The sequence below is a fragment of the Macaca mulatta genome, chromosome 6 (genome assembly GCF_049350105.2).
Source record: "Macaca mulatta isolate MMU2019108-1 chromosome 6, T2T-MMU8v2.0, whole genome shotgun sequence".
Taxonomy (NCBI): domain Eukaryota; kingdom Metazoa; phylum Chordata; class Mammalia; order Primates; family Cercopithecidae; genus Macaca; species Macaca mulatta.
In genome coordinates, this window is record NC_133411.1 from 107587432 (window position 1) to 107607021 (window position 19590).

Below are 19590 nucleotides of genomic sequence, written 5' to 3' on the forward strand. Positions count from 1 at the left end.
AGCCTGAGGTTTCTGCAGGAGACCAGGGCTTATCTCAGTCCTTATCTCTACTGTACAAGACAGACATTCCCAGACTGGCCGTTTATAGGTCTCCCCCAAGGAACGCATTCTTTTCCCAGGGTATTAATAGTAATATTCCTTGCTAGGAAAATAATTTAGCGATATGTCTCCTACTTGCATGTCTGTTTATAGGCTCTCTGCAAGAAGAAAATATGGCTCTTGGCCGGGCGCGGTGGCTCAAGCCTGTAATCCCAGCACTTTGGGAGGCCAAGGCGGGTGGATCACGAGGTCAGGAGATCGAGACTATCCTGGCTAACATGGTGAAACCCCGTCTCTACTAAAAATACAAAAAAAAACTAGCCGGGCGTGGTGGCGGGCGCCTGTAGTCTCAGCTACTTGGGAGTCTGAGGCGGGAGAATGGCGTGAACCCGGGAGGCGGAGCTTGCAGTGAGCCGAGATCACGCCACTGCACTCCAGCCTGGGAGACACAGCGAGACTCCGTCTCAAAAAAAAAAAAAGAAAATATGGCTCTTTTTGCCCTACCCCGCAGGCAGTCAGACTTTATGGTTGTCTTCTCTTGTTCCCTAAAAATCACTATTATTCTATTCTTTTTCAAGGTGCACTGATTTCATATTGTTCAAACACACATGTTTTACGATAAATTTGTACAGTTAACACAGTTATCACAGTGGTCCTGAGGTGATGTACATCCTCAGTTTATGAAGATAACAGGATTAAAAGATTAAAGACAGGCATAAGAAAGTATAAAAGTATCATTTGAGAACTGATAAATGTCCATAGTAAGATGAAATCTTCACAATTTATGTTCCGCTGCCATGGCTCCAGCCTGTCCCTCCATTCGGGATCCCTGTCTTCCCATAACAGCCAGGCACAGTGGTTCATGCCTGTAATCCCAGCATTTTGGGAGGCCGAGGTGGATGGATAACTTGAGGTCAAGAGTTCGAGACCAGCCTGGCCAACATGGTGAAATCCCATCTCTACTAAAAATACAAAAATTAGCCAGGTGTGGTAGCACACACCTGTAGTCCTAGCTACTTGGGAGACTGAGGTAGGTAAATTGTTTGAACCCAGGAGGGGGAGTTTGCAGTGAGCCAAGACTGCACCACCGCACTCTAGCCTGGGTGACAGAGTGAGCCTCCATCTCCAAAAATAATACTTTTTATTTTTAAATTTATATGACACCAAAAGAGCCTAAATAGCCAAGGAAATCCCAAGCAGAAAGAACAAAGCTGGAGGCATCACACTACCCAACTTCAAACTATACTATAGGGCTTCTATAACCAAACAGCCTGGTACTAGTATAAAAACAGACGCATATACCAATGGAACAGAATAGAGAGCTCAGAAATAAAGCCACACACCTACAGCTACCTGATCTTTGACAAAGTCAACAAAAACAAACAGTGGGGAAAGGACTCCCTATTCAATAAATGGTGCTAGGATAATTGGCTAGCCATAGATATAAGATTGAAACTGGACCCCCTCTTTACACCATATACAAAAATCAACTCAAGATGGATTAAAGACTTAAATGTAAAGTGCAAACCTATAAAATCCCTGAAAGACAACCTAGGCAATACCAGTCTGGACATAGGAACATGAAAAGATTTCATGACAAAGATGCAAAAAGCAATTACAACAAAAGCAAAAATTGACAAGCAGGATCTAATTAAACTAAACAGCTTTTGCACAGCAAAAAGAACTATCAACAGAATAAACAGACTATCAACAGACAACCTACAGAATGGAAGAAAATTTCTGCAAACTATGTATCCAACAAAGGTCTAATATCCAGCATCTGTAAAGGAACTGAAACAAAATTGTAAGAAAAAAACAACCCCATTAAAAAGTGGGCAAAAGACATGAACAGACACTTTTCAAAAGAAGACATACATGAGGCCAACAAGCATATGCAAAAAAGCTCAATATCACTGATTATTAGAGAAACGCAAATCAAAACTACAATTAGATACCATCTCGCATGAGTCAGAATGGCTATTACTAAAGAGTCAAAAAAACAAATAACAGGTGCTGGTGAGGTTGTGGAGAAAAGAGAACACTTTTGCACTATTGGTAGGAAAGTAGTGTGGTGATTCCTTAAAGAATGAAAATCAGAACTACCATTTAACCCAGCAATCCCATTACTAGGTATATACCCAAAAGAATATAAATCGTTCTGTGATAAAGACACATGCATGCCTATGTTCATTGCAGCACTATTCACAATAGCAAAGACATGGAATCAACCTAAATACCCATCAATGGTAGACTGGATAAAGAAAATGTGGTACATAAGTACCATGGAATTCTATGCACCCATAAAAAAAGAATGAAATCATGTCCTTTGCAGGAACATGGATGGAACTGGAGGCCATTATCCTTAACAAACTAACACAGGAACAGAAAACAAAATACTGCATGTTCTCACTTGTAAGTGGAGGCTAAATGATGAGGACACATGGACACATAGAGGGGAACAACAGAAACTGGGGTCTAGCAGAGGGTAGAGGGTGGGAGGAGGGAGAGGATCAGAAAAAATAACTAATGGGTACAAAGCTTAATACCTGAGTGATGAAGTAATCTGTAAAACAAAGCCCCATGACACAAGTTTACCTATGTAAGAAACCTGCACATGTACCCCTGAATTGAAAATAAATGTTTTTCAAAAATAAAATAAAGTATAACTAATAAGTAATTTAAAACTTCTAGCCCTGGCCAGCTGCAGTGGCTCATGCCTGTAATCCCAGCACTTTGAGAGGCCGAGGCGGGCGAATCATGAGGTCAGGAGATCGAGAACATCCTGGCTAACATGGTGAGACCCCGTCTCTACTAAAAATACAAAAACTTAGCTGGGCGTGGTGGCGGACACCTGTAGTCCCAGCTACTCGGGAGGCTGAGGCAGGATAATGGCATGAACCCGTGAGGCGGAGCTTCCAGTGAGCTGAGATTGTACCCCTGCACTCCAGCCTGGGCAACAGAGTGAGACTCCATCTCAAAAAAAAAAAAAAAAAAGAAAGAAATTCTAGCTTCACAGGTACCTTGTAAAATTATAAAAGCATATAAGTAAGGTGCTCAATAATAGCAACCACTTGTCGTTATTGCTACATTATATGCTTGAAAGATAAGTAGCTCTGTCCATTTAGAGGATACAGAATATAATTGCAAGGAGTCCCTTAAAGTAGCTTAGTCATTTAGTCATTTCTACTTATTTGGTCATGATAGTGCCATCTTCTAAGGGTTTTCTTTCCCATTCTCTGACATAAATATTTCCATTGAACTTCCTCCCTTCTTCTTTTATCAGGTTTGTATTAGGAAAAAATATCCAGCCCCCACAACAACCAGACTTTGAGCAATCATACCCATATGATTGCTCCTCCCTGACTGCTCTGACACTTGACCCCTGTAACTTTTATCAAAGGCTTCATCCTTGCAATTATCTGCTCTTCTGTGCGTTCCTTAAAGAACTAAAATCAGAACTACCTACTGTCATTTTTCCCCCTCTACTGGATCATTTTCATCCACCCAAAATATCCTCAAGTATCTGTTTCTCTTGAAAACAATCCCCACCCCTACCTCATTCCTCGAAATCCTTCTTAACTTCACATAATCTTGAAGCTAATGACCTATTTCTCTGTTTCTCTTCATCATTAAACTTATTGGGGCTGGGTCCAGTGGCTCACACCTGTAATCTCAATACTTTGGGAGGCTGAGGTGAGAGGATAGCTTGAGGCCAGGGGTTCCAGACCAGCCTGGGCAACATAGTAAAACTCCTGTCTCTATTGAAAATACATTTGTTTTTAAATTTATTGAAAGTGTTGTCTATATTAAATTTCTTGAAAGAGTTGCCTATAGTCCCACTTTCTATTTCCTCACCTCACATGCTTCCCTCAGTACTATCCATTTGGAATAATTTTCTTCCACTCAGCTGAGACTTCTCTTGTCAAGGTCAGAAATTAATTCCCTGATACTACATTCATTGAAACCTTTTCTGCTCTTACGTTAACTAACTCCTTAGCAGCTTTTGACAGTTGACCACTTAAATTTCTTTTTAATGTGGTATGTGAAAATGATATACTGGTGATACCTTGATGACTTGGTAGTAAATAATACAAACTCACTCAAAGTAACTTAAATAGAAAAGGATTCATTGGAAAAATGAAAAAATGATTAGGGGCTGGGCATGGGGGCTCAGGTCTGTAATTCTGAGACTGAGATGGAAGGATCACTTTAGGCCAAGAGGTCAGGACCAGCCTGGGCAACATAGTGAAACCTCCATCTCCACACACACAAAAAAAGTTTAATTAAAAGATTAGCAGCCGGGCACAGTGGCTCATGCCTATAATCCCAGCACTTTGGGAGGCCAAGGTGGGTGGATCACAAGGTCAGGAGATTGGGACCATCCTGGCTAATACGGTGAAACCCCGTCTCTACTAAAACTACAAAAGAAAATTAGCTGGGCATGGTGGGGGGCACCTGTAGTCCCAGCTACTCAGGAGGCTGAGGCAGGAGAATGGCGTGAACCCAGAAGGCCGAGCTTGTAGTAAGCGGCGATTGCGCTACTGCACTCTAGCCTAGGCGACAGAGCAAGACTCTGTCTCAAAAAGAAAAGATTAGCATATTTTAAATTAATACTATTTATTATAACATAGTACATTATAAACTCAAATACAAATTAATATTCGTAATATAGTTAAAATTTCAATCACTTCCTTACATAGTTTGACTATTCATATTGACATTTTATAGCTTCGGTGGCTAGAACTAAAATAGAAAAGGGACTGGTCGAGGTGGCTTACGCTTGTTATCTCTGCACTGTAGGAGGCTAAGGTCAGAGGATCGCTTGAGCCCAGGAGTTTGAGATCAGCCTGGAAAACGTAGCAGGACACCATCTTTACAAAAATAAAAATTAAAAATTATAAAATTTTAAAAATAGGCAAGGGCTAAAGGCTACAACAAAGAAACAAAAATATAAAAAGATTAGTGAAAAGAAGATGTTCACTCCTGTTGCAGTTTTATGTAAGGGGTTTCCTGCAGACTTCATCACGCACTTCAACTCAGATAGCAACTATAGCTCCCATCTGAAGCAGCCATTCCTCATTCTTTTCAGGACCCTGAACCACCAATATGACTACACATTTGATTGGATAATGTAAAAGCAAAAAGTAGCACAGCAAGCAGCCTCTTCCAGTGGGCAGCGTCAGCAGGCCCAAACTCCCACAGACAAGCAAACTGATAAAACCAAGAGTAACACAAAAGGTTTCTAAGCATGAATTGGGGAACAGAAGCAGCAGAGCAGACGATCAGAGCAGCATTCGTTTCTCTCCAAATCTAGAATTTTTAGTTCATATGTACACTAGCCAGTGGTTGTGGACAGTGATTTACTTGATGTAAAGAACTTAATTTCAGTATAAACTGACTTTGAGCAGCACTGGTGATGTTGTATCCTGAGTTGTAGCTGCTGTAACTGTGACTATTAACTGAGATAGTGAAACATGGTGTCTGGTTTTCTATTGCATTTTTTCAAGTGGAAAAGTTAACTAAACGGTTGACACACACAAATTGGGGGAATTTAAAAAATTAAAAAGTAGAAAAGGCACTCTGGAATCCTCTGCATTCTGGAAGTGAAAGAAGAGGTGACACTTTCAAAAAGATAGACCATATAGAAGAAAAGTTCATTGGAATGGAGCAAAGAGGTGAAAGATCCAAGGCAAAGAGTAGGAGGGAGTCTGACCTCACTTTCTGACAGCAGCTAGCCACTAGTAAACTCTTACCCTTGCCATTTTCTTTCTAGACCAGTATAGGGCAATCTTGAATACCACAGTAGTAATACAATATTTATTCACCCTAACGCTAAATTCCTAAAGTATACATGAAATGCAGTGTCTTATTTCTGTTTGTATGTGCGTGTCTTGTTTTCACAATTTGCAGCCAGAGCAAAACCAAAATTAACTGGAATTCTACAGATCAGAAAATAGGTTATACAGAAACTGAGGTGAGGGAAAATGGTTTGAAGAAGGAAAATGGGTTGCTAAAAAATTAAGCAGAGTTTGAGGTAGAGAAGACAACCAGATAAAAATGTCCAATGGGCCTCTGAAAACAGCACTCTAGAGTTTGGGAGAGGTCACCACTGGCAATGATGTAGAAATTATCTACTGAAACATAATAATTAAAGCCATGAGCCGGGCGCGGTGGCTCACGCCTGTAATCCCAGCACTTTGGGAGGCTGAGGCGGGCGGATCACAAGGTCAGGAGATCGAGACCACGGTGAAACCCCGTCTCTACTAAAAATACAAAAAATTAGCCGGGCGCGGTGGCGGGCACCTGTAGTCCCAGCTACTCAGGAGGCTGAGGCAGGAGAATGGCGTGAACCCGGGAGGCGGAGCTTGCAGTGAGCCGAGATCGCGCCACTGCACTCCAGCCTGGGCGACAGAGTGAGACTCCGTCTCAAAAAAAAAAAAAAAAAAAAAAAAAAAATTAAAGCCATGAAAGTAGATGGCATTGCCAAGGAAGAATGTGTAAAAAGAACAAAAGAGAGTGTATTAGTCCTTTTTCATACTGCTGTGAAGAAATACCTGAGACTGGATAATTTATAAAGAAAAAGAGGTTTAGTGAACTCACAGTTCCACATAGCTGGGGAGGCCTCACTATCATGGTGAAAGGTGAAGGAGAAGGAAAAGCATGTCTTACACGGCAGCAGGCAAGAGAGGGTATGCAGGGGATCTGCCCGTTATAAAACCACCAAATCTCATGAGACTTATTCACTATTATGAGAACAGCATAGAAAATACTCACTCCTATGATTCAATTACCTCCCACCAAGTCCCTCCCAGGACACATGCCGATTATGGAAGCTAAAATTCAAGATGAGATTTAGGTAGGGACACAGGCAAACCATATCAGAGAGCTTGGTACATTTTTAAGGATTTCCAACAGACAGAAAAAAGAGATCTGATTTAAGGGAGGGGAAACATCCACTATTATGCAGCTGCACTACTTGGCCTCTCAGGAGCATGTTTCCCTTTCATTCATTTTTCTCTTTTATTTTTGCTATGCCAATCCCAATTTATTCTATTTTGCCCACTTCACTCTGGGAAGGGTGAGCTACTCCCAGCTCCAGGGGTAAATCCTAATTTACCTAAGCTGATCATTGTACTCCCTTCGTCTTGTCATAGATTGGCATGCATATCTCTATATATAATATATGCATGTATATATTTGTATATGTTATATATAATTGTGTATACGTTTATATATATATACACACAGTAGTTCTGGCTCATGCATTGTGAGAGAAAACCCGCTGTAGAGACTTCTGGGAGAGAGTTTCGCTGCTGAAAGACACATGAGAAATGAAGTTCCCCTTCTTCTGGCTGTTGTTCCTCTTGGAACTGCAGCAGCCATCTTGTGGTACTGAAGAAAACGATCTCAAGATGGCAGAGTAGAAAATGGAAAGGACCTGGGTCCTCAATCACATCATTAAATTGTTGATGAGTTACCCTTGAGACAAAATACTTCAGGACTATGGAAGATAACTTTTCCTCGGTGTTTAAATCAGTCTAGTAAGGATTTTCTGCAGCCCAAAGTGCACATTAATATGTAAAATGCAGCCAGAGTTAAGAAGAGTCAGCTTAACCTTATCAAATGTTCCTGATAGTTGAAGAAGAAGAGAAGAGTCATTCTTGGTTTAGGTCCAAATAGAAAGTGAAAAACTCAAAATCCTTCATTTGATTTTAATACATATGTGCTATGTATAACACATATAGCTTAAAAGGACATTTTAGTCATATTTCTTCAAATAAATGAAGAAATATATCAAGTAAGGTTTAATCAGAAAAGAACTATTAGGAGACAGATGATTATGATGACTAGATAGATAGATAGATAGATAGATAGATAGATAGATAGATAAAGGGGATTCGGTACAGGGATTTGACCTTATCAACTTTGGGAGCTGGTTAAGCAGTCTCTGTAAGGCTGTAGACTTTGCACCTGAAGCTGAAACTCTTAAGTCCATACAGTAGACAGTCGGGAAAGAAGATGGGTCTAAAGTGAGGAAGACCAAGAACAGTCTCAAACCCATAAGCACAATTGGAGCCCCTGAGAACACACTGACCAATATGTCATTTCTTGTTTCTTCTCACCTTAAGGAAATACAAGCCCTGCAGAAACAAGGGCCTTTCATCAAGGTGTTAAACACACACACCTGGCCCAGGAGTCAGAGACACTGACTCCAGGGGAGGGTAGAACAGGTGCAGGCCTGGTCACTGACTCATGCCAGGAGGTGATCCAACAGACAAGCAACGAGCTGTCTAGGCCATAAAATGGCTGCATCTTCACTTTTGCCCTCTGAATCTCCCACAAAAATGTCCCTGGTGGCTCACTGTAACTGGCAACACACAGGACAGTAAATTCTGGGAAGTGTAATGTAGACTAGCCAAGTTGACACACTAAAAATTCACCAAAACTTGCCAGGTTCTCATGAAATAAATGGAGTCTATTGTTATCATGGTGTTTCTTTTTCTTAATCTAATAGGACAGTCTTTGGAAAAAACATTTACATATTTAGATGCATGCTTACCAAAGCCTTTTAGTGGCATCTGTTTTGCAAAATATTTGCATCTGCTCAGCATCTTACTATTTTAATTAAATGTTATAAATAAGAGAGCACTTATCGTCTCTGAACTGTATCCTGAACTTTCTTGAATATGCAGATAGTGAGAGATGTCCTTTCTGAAGACAGTTGCTTTACAGACATATGCTACTTGTTATGATAGCAGAACACCTTTGCCAAAGCACCATATCCTAGTCTCAATTTTGCCAAATTTATCAAGAATAAATATTATCTCTGCCCTAGAAGACCAATAATGAAGGTTATGCATGATCAAGGTAATGTGAACAAGAATTGTCTAATATATGAAAAATCTATTTTAACAAACATGTTTTTCTGTGTTATAGTGAATGAAAGACTCAGCACTGAATAAACCATAGACATCAGTACTATATACAAAGGTCAAAGTTAAGAAATACACGTATATGTTAAATGAGATTGATGAAGTCAATAATTAACCTGTATCCACTTAGGTCAATTTACCTCTTTGTGTCTCTATTTTCTTATTTACAAAGTGAGATAAATAAAGCAAATTCTAAGATTAACTTCCAACTTGATTCTATATATATTTCTGAATGTATTCATGTATTTAATTCCAGTATTATTTAATACTTTAGGAGTACAGAATAAAACAATTTAAAACATAAAAATACTTATACATAAAATATTTATACATTTGCACAAATATATTGCAAATATATCATTATAACAGAGGCATGAACTACTTTATAATTATTTGCATAAACTAAAAAATATAAATCCAACCAGAAAAATTTTGCATCAAATGTATCACAGAATATTTTTCTGTTTTGTTGTTGTTGTTTGTTTTGACACAGAGTCACACTTTGTTGCCCAGACTAGAGTGCAGTGGCATCATGTCGGTACAAGTGAGTCCCCTGTCTCAGCCTCCTGAGTAGCTGGGATTACAGGCGCCCACCACCACGCCTGGCTAATTTTTTTGTATTTTTAGTAGAGATGAGGTTTCACCGTGTTGGCCAGGCTGGTCTCAAACTCCCGACCTCAGGCGATTCGCCTGCCTCTGCCTCCCAAAATACTGGAATTACAGACATGAGCCACTGTGCCCTGCCCTGTGTATATTTTTTAATTTGTACAAGTTAATTTTAAAATCTGAAGGCCAAAATATACAATGAACAAACAAGACAATGTATTAAACAAGTCTAAATATAATATCAGCTTTGGGAAACAAGAAAAAGTTAATGACAGATAATTGGTTGGGAGGAGATATTTACAATATTTTGAACCAATAAGGAACTAACTTTTAGTATCCCAAAGGAACAATAATTAACACGTAAAAGGAAAATCAATATAAAAATTGGTAAATGATATGAGCAGGCAATCCATAGAAGAAAATAACTCAAAAGAGTATAAAATATATGAAAAGATGTCAAACTCATTGTTAATCGAGAGAAATACAAGTGAAATAAAAGGGAGAATTTTTAAAATAAAGCAAGATGATGCTACTTTATACTATAAGATTGGGGAAAAAAAAGAAAGTCTGATAATGTCAATCATTGACATGAATAAGGGACTACAGAATCTACAAATGGGAGTGTAGACCGGTGCAGACCCTCTGGAGAGCAATTTGGTAACAGTTTGTCAAATGGAATAATAAAGTAAAACAGACCCTGTGACTGAGTAATCCTATTCCTGGGTACATATGCGAGAATTTTCTTACACAGGCTCAACCTATAAGCGGACATATGCAAGGATATTAATCTCAGGGTTGTTCATAGTAATAGGAAGTTAGCTAAACTGGAAAGCTGAATGGAGAACTATACAGTCATAATAAAAGAATGGGGAGATTTATGAAACCAAAGTAAATATTAAAAACCAAAACACCACTGTTAAAAATTATAAAGAAATTAGAAACAGCACGGGGCAAAACAACCACAGCTGAAAATCAAATCAGCGGCCTAGAGAGAAAGACATAAGAGAATGACTGCAGATGCAAAATAAGAAAAACAGATTGAGGCCGGGCGCGGCGGCTCACACCTGTAATCCCAGCACTTTGGGAGGCCAAGGCGGACAGATCACCTGAGGTCAGGAGTTCAAGACCAGCCTGGCCATCATGGTGAAACCCCGTCTCTACTAAAAATACAAAAATTAGCCGGGCATGGTGGTGCATGCCTGTAATCCCAGCTACTCGGGAGGCTGAGGCAGGAGAATCGCTTGAATCCAGGAGGCGGAGGTTGCAGTGAGCAGAGATCATGCCACTGCACACCAGCCTGGGTGACAGAGTCAGACTCTGTCTCAAAAAAAAAAAAAAAAAAAAATAGATTGAAGAAATTATATAGAGGATTATAGAAAAAGAGGACAATGAAACAGAAAATATATTCATAGATACTATTTTCTTAAAACAACTTTCATAAATGGAAGAAGTAATGCAATCTGCAGTGTGAAAAAGTATACAGATTATCAACATAAACACATATTCTGGTTAAGTTACTGAAATTAAGAATAAAAAGTTATTCGTGTTTCCTTACAAAACAACTAACTACATGAGGAAAAAGGCTGTTAACAGCACACGACGTAGCAATAGCTACAAAAGGCTGAGGGAAACAAAGTTCGACCTCTGGGCATGATATTCAGTCAAGGGGATACACAGATGAAAGGCAGGTGTCCTAAGACCTCACTGAACTGGGAGAACACTGAAGTCTCTGCAAAATCTATTGGATGACAGAACCGACTCAACCTCGAGATTAAAGTAGAAATTTTGGGTGGCAACTTGGAGCCCTGGGCCCGGCAGCAGCCCCCGCGCGGTGCAGGTGTTCGCTTAGGCCCGAGCACTGGCAGGGACCCCTGGAGGCGGCTGGGCGGGAGCCAGGCTGGCCTGGGAACCCGGCACCTGGCGCCCGGCACCGGACGCCTCCGTAGCCAACGGTGCGCAGCTGACAAGACGGGACCCTCGGGCACCTGGAGACCATGCCAAAGCAGCAGGGCTTCGAGTTCTGGAGTTGCACCCTGGGCCACGGCCGCGCCATATGGTGGCCCCCATGGTGACCAGAGCAAGCTGGCCTGGAGGCTGCTGAACCGCCGCCATGGGGCACAGCTGTGCTACACACCCACGCTGCACACCCAGGTATTCAGCCACAACACCAACTACTGAAAGGAAAACCTGTACTGCGAGGTGTATCCTAAGGACCGGGCCCCTCATCCTGCAGTTCTGTGCCAATGACCCTGAGGTGTTAGTTCAGACAGCTCTCCTGGCTCAGGATTACTGTGACGCCATCAACCTGAACTTGGGCCGCCTACAGGTGATAGCCAAGAGAGGTCACTGTGGCGCCTACCTGCCAGACGAGTGGGACCTGCTCCAAAGAATGATTGAGCTGACACACGAGAAACTCTGTTCCGGTCACATGCAAAATTCGTGTCTTCCCAGAGATTGACAAGACTATGAGGTACGTCCAGATCCTGGAGAAGGCCAGCTGCCAGTTGCTGACCTTGCATGGGCGTGCCAAGAAGCAGATGGGGCCCCTGTCGGCCGCAGCGTCCTGTGAGCAGTGTGGAAGGCTGTGGCCATCCTTGTGTTTGCAAACGGAAACATCCAGTGCCTGTGGAATGTGGAGGGCTACATTTAGGACACACGCGTGCAGGGACTCATGAGAGCCGAGGGTAACCCGTACAACCTCACCCTATTTGAGGGCCGGAGCCCTGTGGGGTGGGAGCTGGCCAGGGAGTACCTGGACATCCTGCAGGAGCACCCCCGGCCACTGTCCTGCGTCGTCGGGGCCTACCTCTTCAAGCTGTGGCACCGTGCACTGCAGGTACATCAGCAGCTGCCAGAGGAGCTGGCCAAGGTGAAGACCCTGGAGGAGGTCACTGCGTGAGCCAGGAGTTGAAGCTGTGGTGTCAGGAGGAAATATCCAGGCAGGAGGTAGCAAAGACAGCCAGCGACTTGCCCTTCCCCTGGATCTGCCAGCCCTACCTCGGGCCAGGGCCCAGGGAGGTGAGCAAGGAGAAGGTGGGTGCGTGCAACAAGCAGACCCAGGAGGTGGAGTGCTGCACAGACGTCCTGTCCAAGAACAAGCAAAGAAGCAGCTGGGGATCTGCCACAAGACCTTCTACCCTATCTGGAGCTAAAATATGCAAAGTCTGACCAATGTGGAAATGTTACACTGGAAAGGGGAGAGGGGGTGTGGGTCCTTCTTCTTAGAGCTCCCAAAATGGTGGTGGGCTGCTTCCAAGATGGCGGCAAGCCTCTTGTTCTCTGACCTGGGATTCTTGGCCTCACCAATTTCAAGGAATGGAATCTTGGGCCATGTGGTGAGTGTTATAGCTCTATTAGAAGCCGTGGGCCACAGAAGAGAACCATGGAACCCACTGATTAGTGTTCAGCTCCATTAGGACCAACCTGGGCACTTAGCCCTGCGGGAACAATGGCAAGCCTTTAGCCCGATAGGGAGTGGCCATGGGCACCTCACTGGATCAGGAGGCAGCAGACACACTGCTGGATCTGGAGGGATAGAAGTCAGCAGTGGGTCTGCCACTGCACACAGCAGTGGTGGATGGTAAGCAAAAGCTCACCTTGAGCCCTAACAAACATGGAACAGAAGAGTGTGTAGTTGCAAGATTTAATAGAGTGAAAATAGAGCTCCCATAAAATGGGAGGGGACCCAAAGGGGGTTGCCCCTCCCTGTTTGAATGTCTGGGGTTTATATCCCAATCATTGTCCCTCCCTCTGTGCTCTCAGGCGATAGGTGATTGGCTATTTCTTTACCTCCTGTTTTTGCCTAATTGGCATTTTAGTGAGCTCTCTTTACTACCTGATTGGTCGGCTGTGAGCTAAGTTGCAAGCCCCCTGTTTATAGGTGGATGTGGTCGCCTTCCCAGCTAGGCTTAGGGATTCTTGGCCTAGGAAATCCAGCTAGTCCTGTCTCTCATTAACCCAAAGGGCAACAGGTGTGTGTTCAGCTGTGCTGTGGCTGCTGCAAGAATCAAGCCTCCAAAGAGACCACGGATTGCTTTTTTAAACCAAATTTGAGAAGAGTCTGGCCTGAGCTGCAGGAGCCTCACCTGACAGGGCCTGGAACACCAGGTGGCTTCTCCCAAGTCATGGGAGTGCCCTGGCCTGAAGGCCCCAGAACCCCCAACCCCCAGCACTGTTGCTGGAGACTGCCTGTGTCCTACTTGAGGAAACGCCTTTTACTTAGGGAATCTCCCACTACTTAACATGGAAAGATGCGCTCATGTCCTTGCCTTGGCCTACTCTTAGGGCCTGGAAATGTTGCAGCAGGAAGCAGGCCCCAGGCTGGATTAGCCTTGTTCTCCCAATGCATGTGTTCAAAAGTAAACAAATTATTTCAAAGATTTAAAAAAAAAAAAAAAAAAAAAAAAAAACAGAAATCTTGATAAAATGGGAATATTGAATAAATGTATAGAAATAAATTTACCAATGTAGACATTTTGATTGTAGAATACAATGTATGTGTTGCAAAACTTTACAAATTAACAATATAAGCTAGTTAATAAAATATCAGGAGGGAAAATATGGGAGAGGGACAGAGAATAGTTTACTAAATGTTTTATATTTCATAAAAAAGAGTCATTAGACACTACGTGAATTTTATAAATCAAGAAAGAGTTAAAAAGTATAAAATTTATAAAAATAACTGATATAAGAACTAAAAACAGACCTTTCAGATATCAGAAAAAAATACACAGAGAAAAAGAGAGCAAATCAAAGATAATATATAAAGTAAAAGAGAATATAAAGCATTATAAATAAAAAATAAGATGAAGACTAAACATATCTGTTCTTTTAATAAACATAAATGAGATAAATGCATTTTTTTGTGAGCAATCTTCACTCGCTGCAACCTCTGCCTCCTAGGTTCAAGTGATTCTCCTGCTTCAGCTGCCTGAATAGCTGGGATTACAGGCACACACCACCTTGCCCAGCTAACCTTGCCCGGCTAATTTTTAGTAGAGACAGGGTCTCACCATGTTGGCCAGGCTGATCTCAAACTCCTGACCTCAGGTGATTTGCCCATCTCAGCCTCCCAAAGTGGTGGGATTAGAGGCATGAGCCACTGCACCTGGCTTTTTTTAAAATTTGCTTTCTTTTGTCTGTCATATTGATGCAGGATTTTTGCTTCTTAGTTCAGCTAAAATCCAAGTTCTTATCCCATGACCAGGAAAAAATTAGGCACAAGGACACATTGAAGGTAGAGGAGAGCTGACTTATTAGGCAAAAAGAAAGCTCTCAGCAAACAAAAAGGGAGTCCTGCCAACAGGCTCCCACCTCACAGATTGAATACTAGGCCACCACACATGAGCTGAGGAGGCCAGGCTCCTCCCCCTGCATAAGGTGCAAATCCCCATTGGCTTCACCCTGCACAAGCGGGGCCCCAGTCAGTCGTGGGCATGCCTAGACAAGGCCCTGGGCAGGTTCCCTTATCTGCTTTCTTCATGGATCATTCCCTCCTCTAAAGAAGTACATTCAACTGCCATTAGAATAAGGATAAGGACAAAGACCAATCTTAACTGCTTCCTGCTGACAGAGGGCACTGTTTTGGGAAGACAGCATCAGATCTCCCTCAGAGGCCTATCTAAGGGTCCTTGGTAAAAGGGGGCTATTGTTTAAGGTTCCCATCGTTTGGAGTTCAGTGGCCTGAAGGTAGAAGAGACAAACTGTGTTATTAGAAAACATGTAGCAAAACGAAACAAAAAAGGGTAAAGACAGCTCAAAAATCCCAAGACTTCCAACACTCCCAGATAACTGGTGGCTACAGTCATGCCTGGTAAGATTTGGGTGCATGAGACTTGGCTTTGGTGAGCTCCATAGGTCTTATTTTCCCAAAAAGAAACCTCCAGGTTAGGAGCACCTATTTACTCCCATCACCTGGTAGGATTTGCAGGATAATTACTCAGAATTAAAATATTAATCTAGATTTTTACATTACCCATCCCTTTTGTTCCTTCTGAGCTGCAGCCGGAGATTGCTGGTTGGTCCACAGCAACAAGTAGGCTTAGTCTAAAATATAGGCAAAAACTTAAAAACAACTAATGAGTTTAGAATTTAATGACAAATGTATGATAAATTTCGAAACATAATTTCTCTCTCTCCAATCCTCAATTAGTTAAAAGCAAATCATGATAAGCCTGAGCTGTTTGCAAAATAGAGTTTAGTCTTAATACTTGGTTTGATTACTTGCATAAAGTGCAACAAGAATAATTGTTTTTACATAGGCTTTTTTTTTTTTTGAGACAGAGTTTCGCTCTTGTCGCCCAGGCTGGAATGCAGTGGTGTGATCTTGCCTTACTGCAACCTCTGCCTCCCAGGTTCAAGCGATTCTCCTGTTCTCCTGCCTCAGCCTACATAGGCTTTGATGGAATTCTGTTCCACAAGGAATCTCAGATAGGACTTTCAAAAGCCCAGCCCAGCCATGGGTTTGTACACTCAAATATCTATGAGTTGGGTAAACTCCATTCTTCTTGAGGTCCCAAGAACATGGCATTCCACGACCTGTTAGAAAGTGACATTCTTTACTCACCATAGGTTAGGAACCCTGTACAGGGACTGTGTAGACAAGGTATGAGGTCAGTTTTCCCAAGGGGCTTTTATCGGCTCTGCAAGTCAAGCTTGATTCCTTAAAGGGAAGCATACCCTTCCAGTCAAAGCCTTGGTAAAACAACCAGTTTCTCTAGTTGCATCCTGTTGCAAAAGAAAATGGATTCTTACTGCACTGATGCAAACAACTATACTGCCATAAGTCAAGAATACTCATAACAAGTTTCCAAATCCTGAAGAAGCCAGTCAGAGAAAAAAACAAATATGCTCCAAATTTTGTTCACAGGAGTATACGTTACTCAATTATTAAAGGCCATAAATAGCTCAAAATACATATCCTTGACTCTGAAAAACAAAACAAGGATCAGGAATGTTCCAAGCAAAGGTATGAAAAAATAGTACTTTAGTTTTCTATGAGGTCAGTCCATTCAGTTTACTCTTGCTTTGCTTGATATTCATGAACACTTCAGCTCTTCATGAGTCCTGTACTTCTTTTTATTCCATTGTCACATTCCCCAAAGTTATCAGAAACTTGCATTTGAGAGTACCTGTCAGGTTCTATAGCTGATTATAAACTGTGTTTTGAAGAGGATCAAAACAAGACAACAATTGTCTGTGAATAACAAAATGTCTAGGGTAGTTACTCTCAAAACATGACTGACAAAGAAATTTGGTTATCTCTGTGGTTTCTAATAACATAATAATCTTAATTGTGATTGATAGCATATACTCAGTCATTGAATTTTAGAAATCTCATACAATTCTGAAACAAATGTTAATATTATTTCCTAAAGTACAATCTGAAGAAGATTAAACATCATATTGGCAATCACACATACCTAAACATGTCAAATAATCCTGCTTACCTCTCTTTTGAATGTTCCAGGGGCCCTCTGTACCACTGAAAAGGTAGGGGTCAGGAAAGACAATCTTGAGGCTGAAATTTGATTTTGGGAAGCCCGTTAATGTTATGAAATAGAATTCCATATTACCATATGGAAGTTATTTATTTTGCCAAAATGATGACTCAAAAATTTTAAAACAAAGCAAAAACCTTTACTGATTAAGAGGGAAAATTTAGCTTTCCAAATAATTTGTCTCCTGCTTTCTCTTTCTTTTCCTTGGCAGCCTATCCACAAGGCAAACAGAAATCTTTCATTATCCTTTACTATTACACAAAAATCTTGTACATGGGAGAGAAAGCCAAATTTTGCCCTTACATTAGTTTACTGTTAATGTCAACCCCAATTTTCTAATGAAAACTTAGACAATTCTATCCAATCTTAAGCAGTTTGACCACGAGGTAAGATTCTTATAACCTTTTATAACCCTTTACAAATTTTGCTAAAGAGCAGATTCGTGCCGTAAGGGAAATTTGTTATGCTTTTATTTCAATGCTGAATTTACAGAAAAACAATATAATACACTACTGAATTTAGTCAATGTTTACACATAGAATTTCTTTTGCAAGATTTTTACAATCCTTCCATAATTTTCTTAAACCTTTAGCTTTATTTTAACTAATTTAAAGCAATCCTTTTACCATAGGCAAAAATTTAGATTTCCATGCCTTCTTATAATATTTTACTAAGATTACATGATTAATGAATATTTACTGAGATTAAGGCCTATGTACACAGGACTTACCATGTTGTAAAACAGGCAAGTTCTCAAAGGCCAAAGAAACAGTTTACAACTTTAAAACATTTAGCAAATCTAGTATCTGACCCACATAATTTAGACCACCTACTTCCATTTTAACTACATTTGCATTTTACCAGTAATCTTTAAGACTTTTTTTTTTTTTTTTTTTTTTTGAGACGGAGTCTCGGTCTGTCACCCAGGCTGGAGTGCAGTGGCCGGATCTCAGCTCACTGCAAGCTCCGCCTCCCGGGTTCACGCCATTCTCCTGCCTCAGCCTCCCGAGTAGCTGGGACTACAGGCGCCCGCCGCCTCGCCTGGCTAGTTTTTTGTATTTTTTAGTAGAGACGGGGTTTCACTGTGTTAGCCAGAATGGTCTCGATCTCCTGACCTCGTGATCCGCCGGTCTCGGCCTCCCAAAGTGCTGGGATTACAGGCTTGAGCCACCGCGCCCGGCCTTTAAGACTTTTTTTTTTTTTTTTTGAGACAGAGTCTCACTCTGCTGCCCAGGTTGGAGTGCAGTGGTGCAATCTCGGCTAACTGCAAGCTCCGCCTCCCAGGTTTATGCCACTCTGCTGCCTCAGCCTCCAGAGTAACTGGGACTGCAGGCACCCACCACCACGCCAGGCTAATTTTTTGTGTTTTTAGTAGAGATCGGGTTTCACCGTGTTAGCCAGGATGGTCTCAATCTCCTAACCTCGTGATCTGCTCGCCTCGGCCTCCCAAAGTGCTGGGATTACAGGCGTGAGCCACTGTGCCCAGCCAAGACTGTTTTCATTACTCAAAGATTAATGTCACATGAACTAAAAGGCATTATAGCTTATATTTTTCTTTCAAAAATATTTGATCTAAGTACTCATTTTCCTTTATGCCAATTAATTAGAGCTCTCTTTTTTATAGACATCACACACAACACGTATATAACCACACAGACAAACAGAAGCAGATCCAGTAGTTACAAGATTTTCTGTTTACCAGCCAGGCGCGGTGGCTCACGCCTGTAATCCCAGCACTTTGGGAAGCTGAGGGGGGTGAATCACCTGAGGTCAGGAGTTTGAGACCAGCCTGATCAATATGGTGAAACCTCATCTCTACTAAAAATACAAAAATTAGTTGGACGTGGTGGTGGGCGCCTGTAGTCCCAGCTACTCAGGAGACTGAGACAGAAGAATTGCTTGAACCTGGGAGGTAGAGGTTGCAGCGAGCCAAGATCTTGCCATTGCACTCCAGCCAGGGTGACAGAGCGAGATTCTGTCTCAAAAAAAAAAAAAAAAAAAAAAAGATTTTCTGTTCACCAATCTCCTTTTTGGACTATTGGCCTCTAAGTGGGGCCCTTTAAGAGCAAGGCTAGGAAAGCATGCAGTTTCTAAGGCCTAATAAACAGGTATAGCTGGAAGACAAAAGCAGATTTTGAAAGGGATCCATCTGCCTCTAATTCCTGGAGCTCCATGAGGAAAACAGAGGTCTCTCCAAAAGTGGAAGCAGTGGCACCTTTTCTGTTTTTACCAGGCCATCAAAAATTATCTTAGGGCCTCCCATGCATACATTAAGGGTGGCAAGAAAAAATGGAGAAAAAGAATTTAGTCAACTGAGAAAACAACTTTTTTCCAACAAAATAAGATCCAAGAGGAGAAAAACATAAAGGTCTAATATACCTATAACTTGGATATCCACTTTTAATTAAGCTAAGTGCTCTTTAAGAAAATCCTTTTAAACCCCTTATTACCTGACTTTGCCCATGCCAAGCAGGCAATATTTCTGGCTTTTGAACTTTACCAAAGGTAATCTC

At 41.6% G+C, this 19590-nt stretch overlaps 1 pseudogene; it reads left to right on the forward strand.

Annotated features, from left to right (window-relative positions):
- The first annotated feature begins 11572 nt into the window (after window positions 1–11572).
- On the forward strand, window positions 11573–14150 carry LOC705766 (tRNA-dihydrouridine(16/17) synthase [NAD(P)(+)]-like; annotated as a pseudogene).
- The last annotated feature ends 5440 nt before the right edge of the window (window positions 14151–19590 follow it).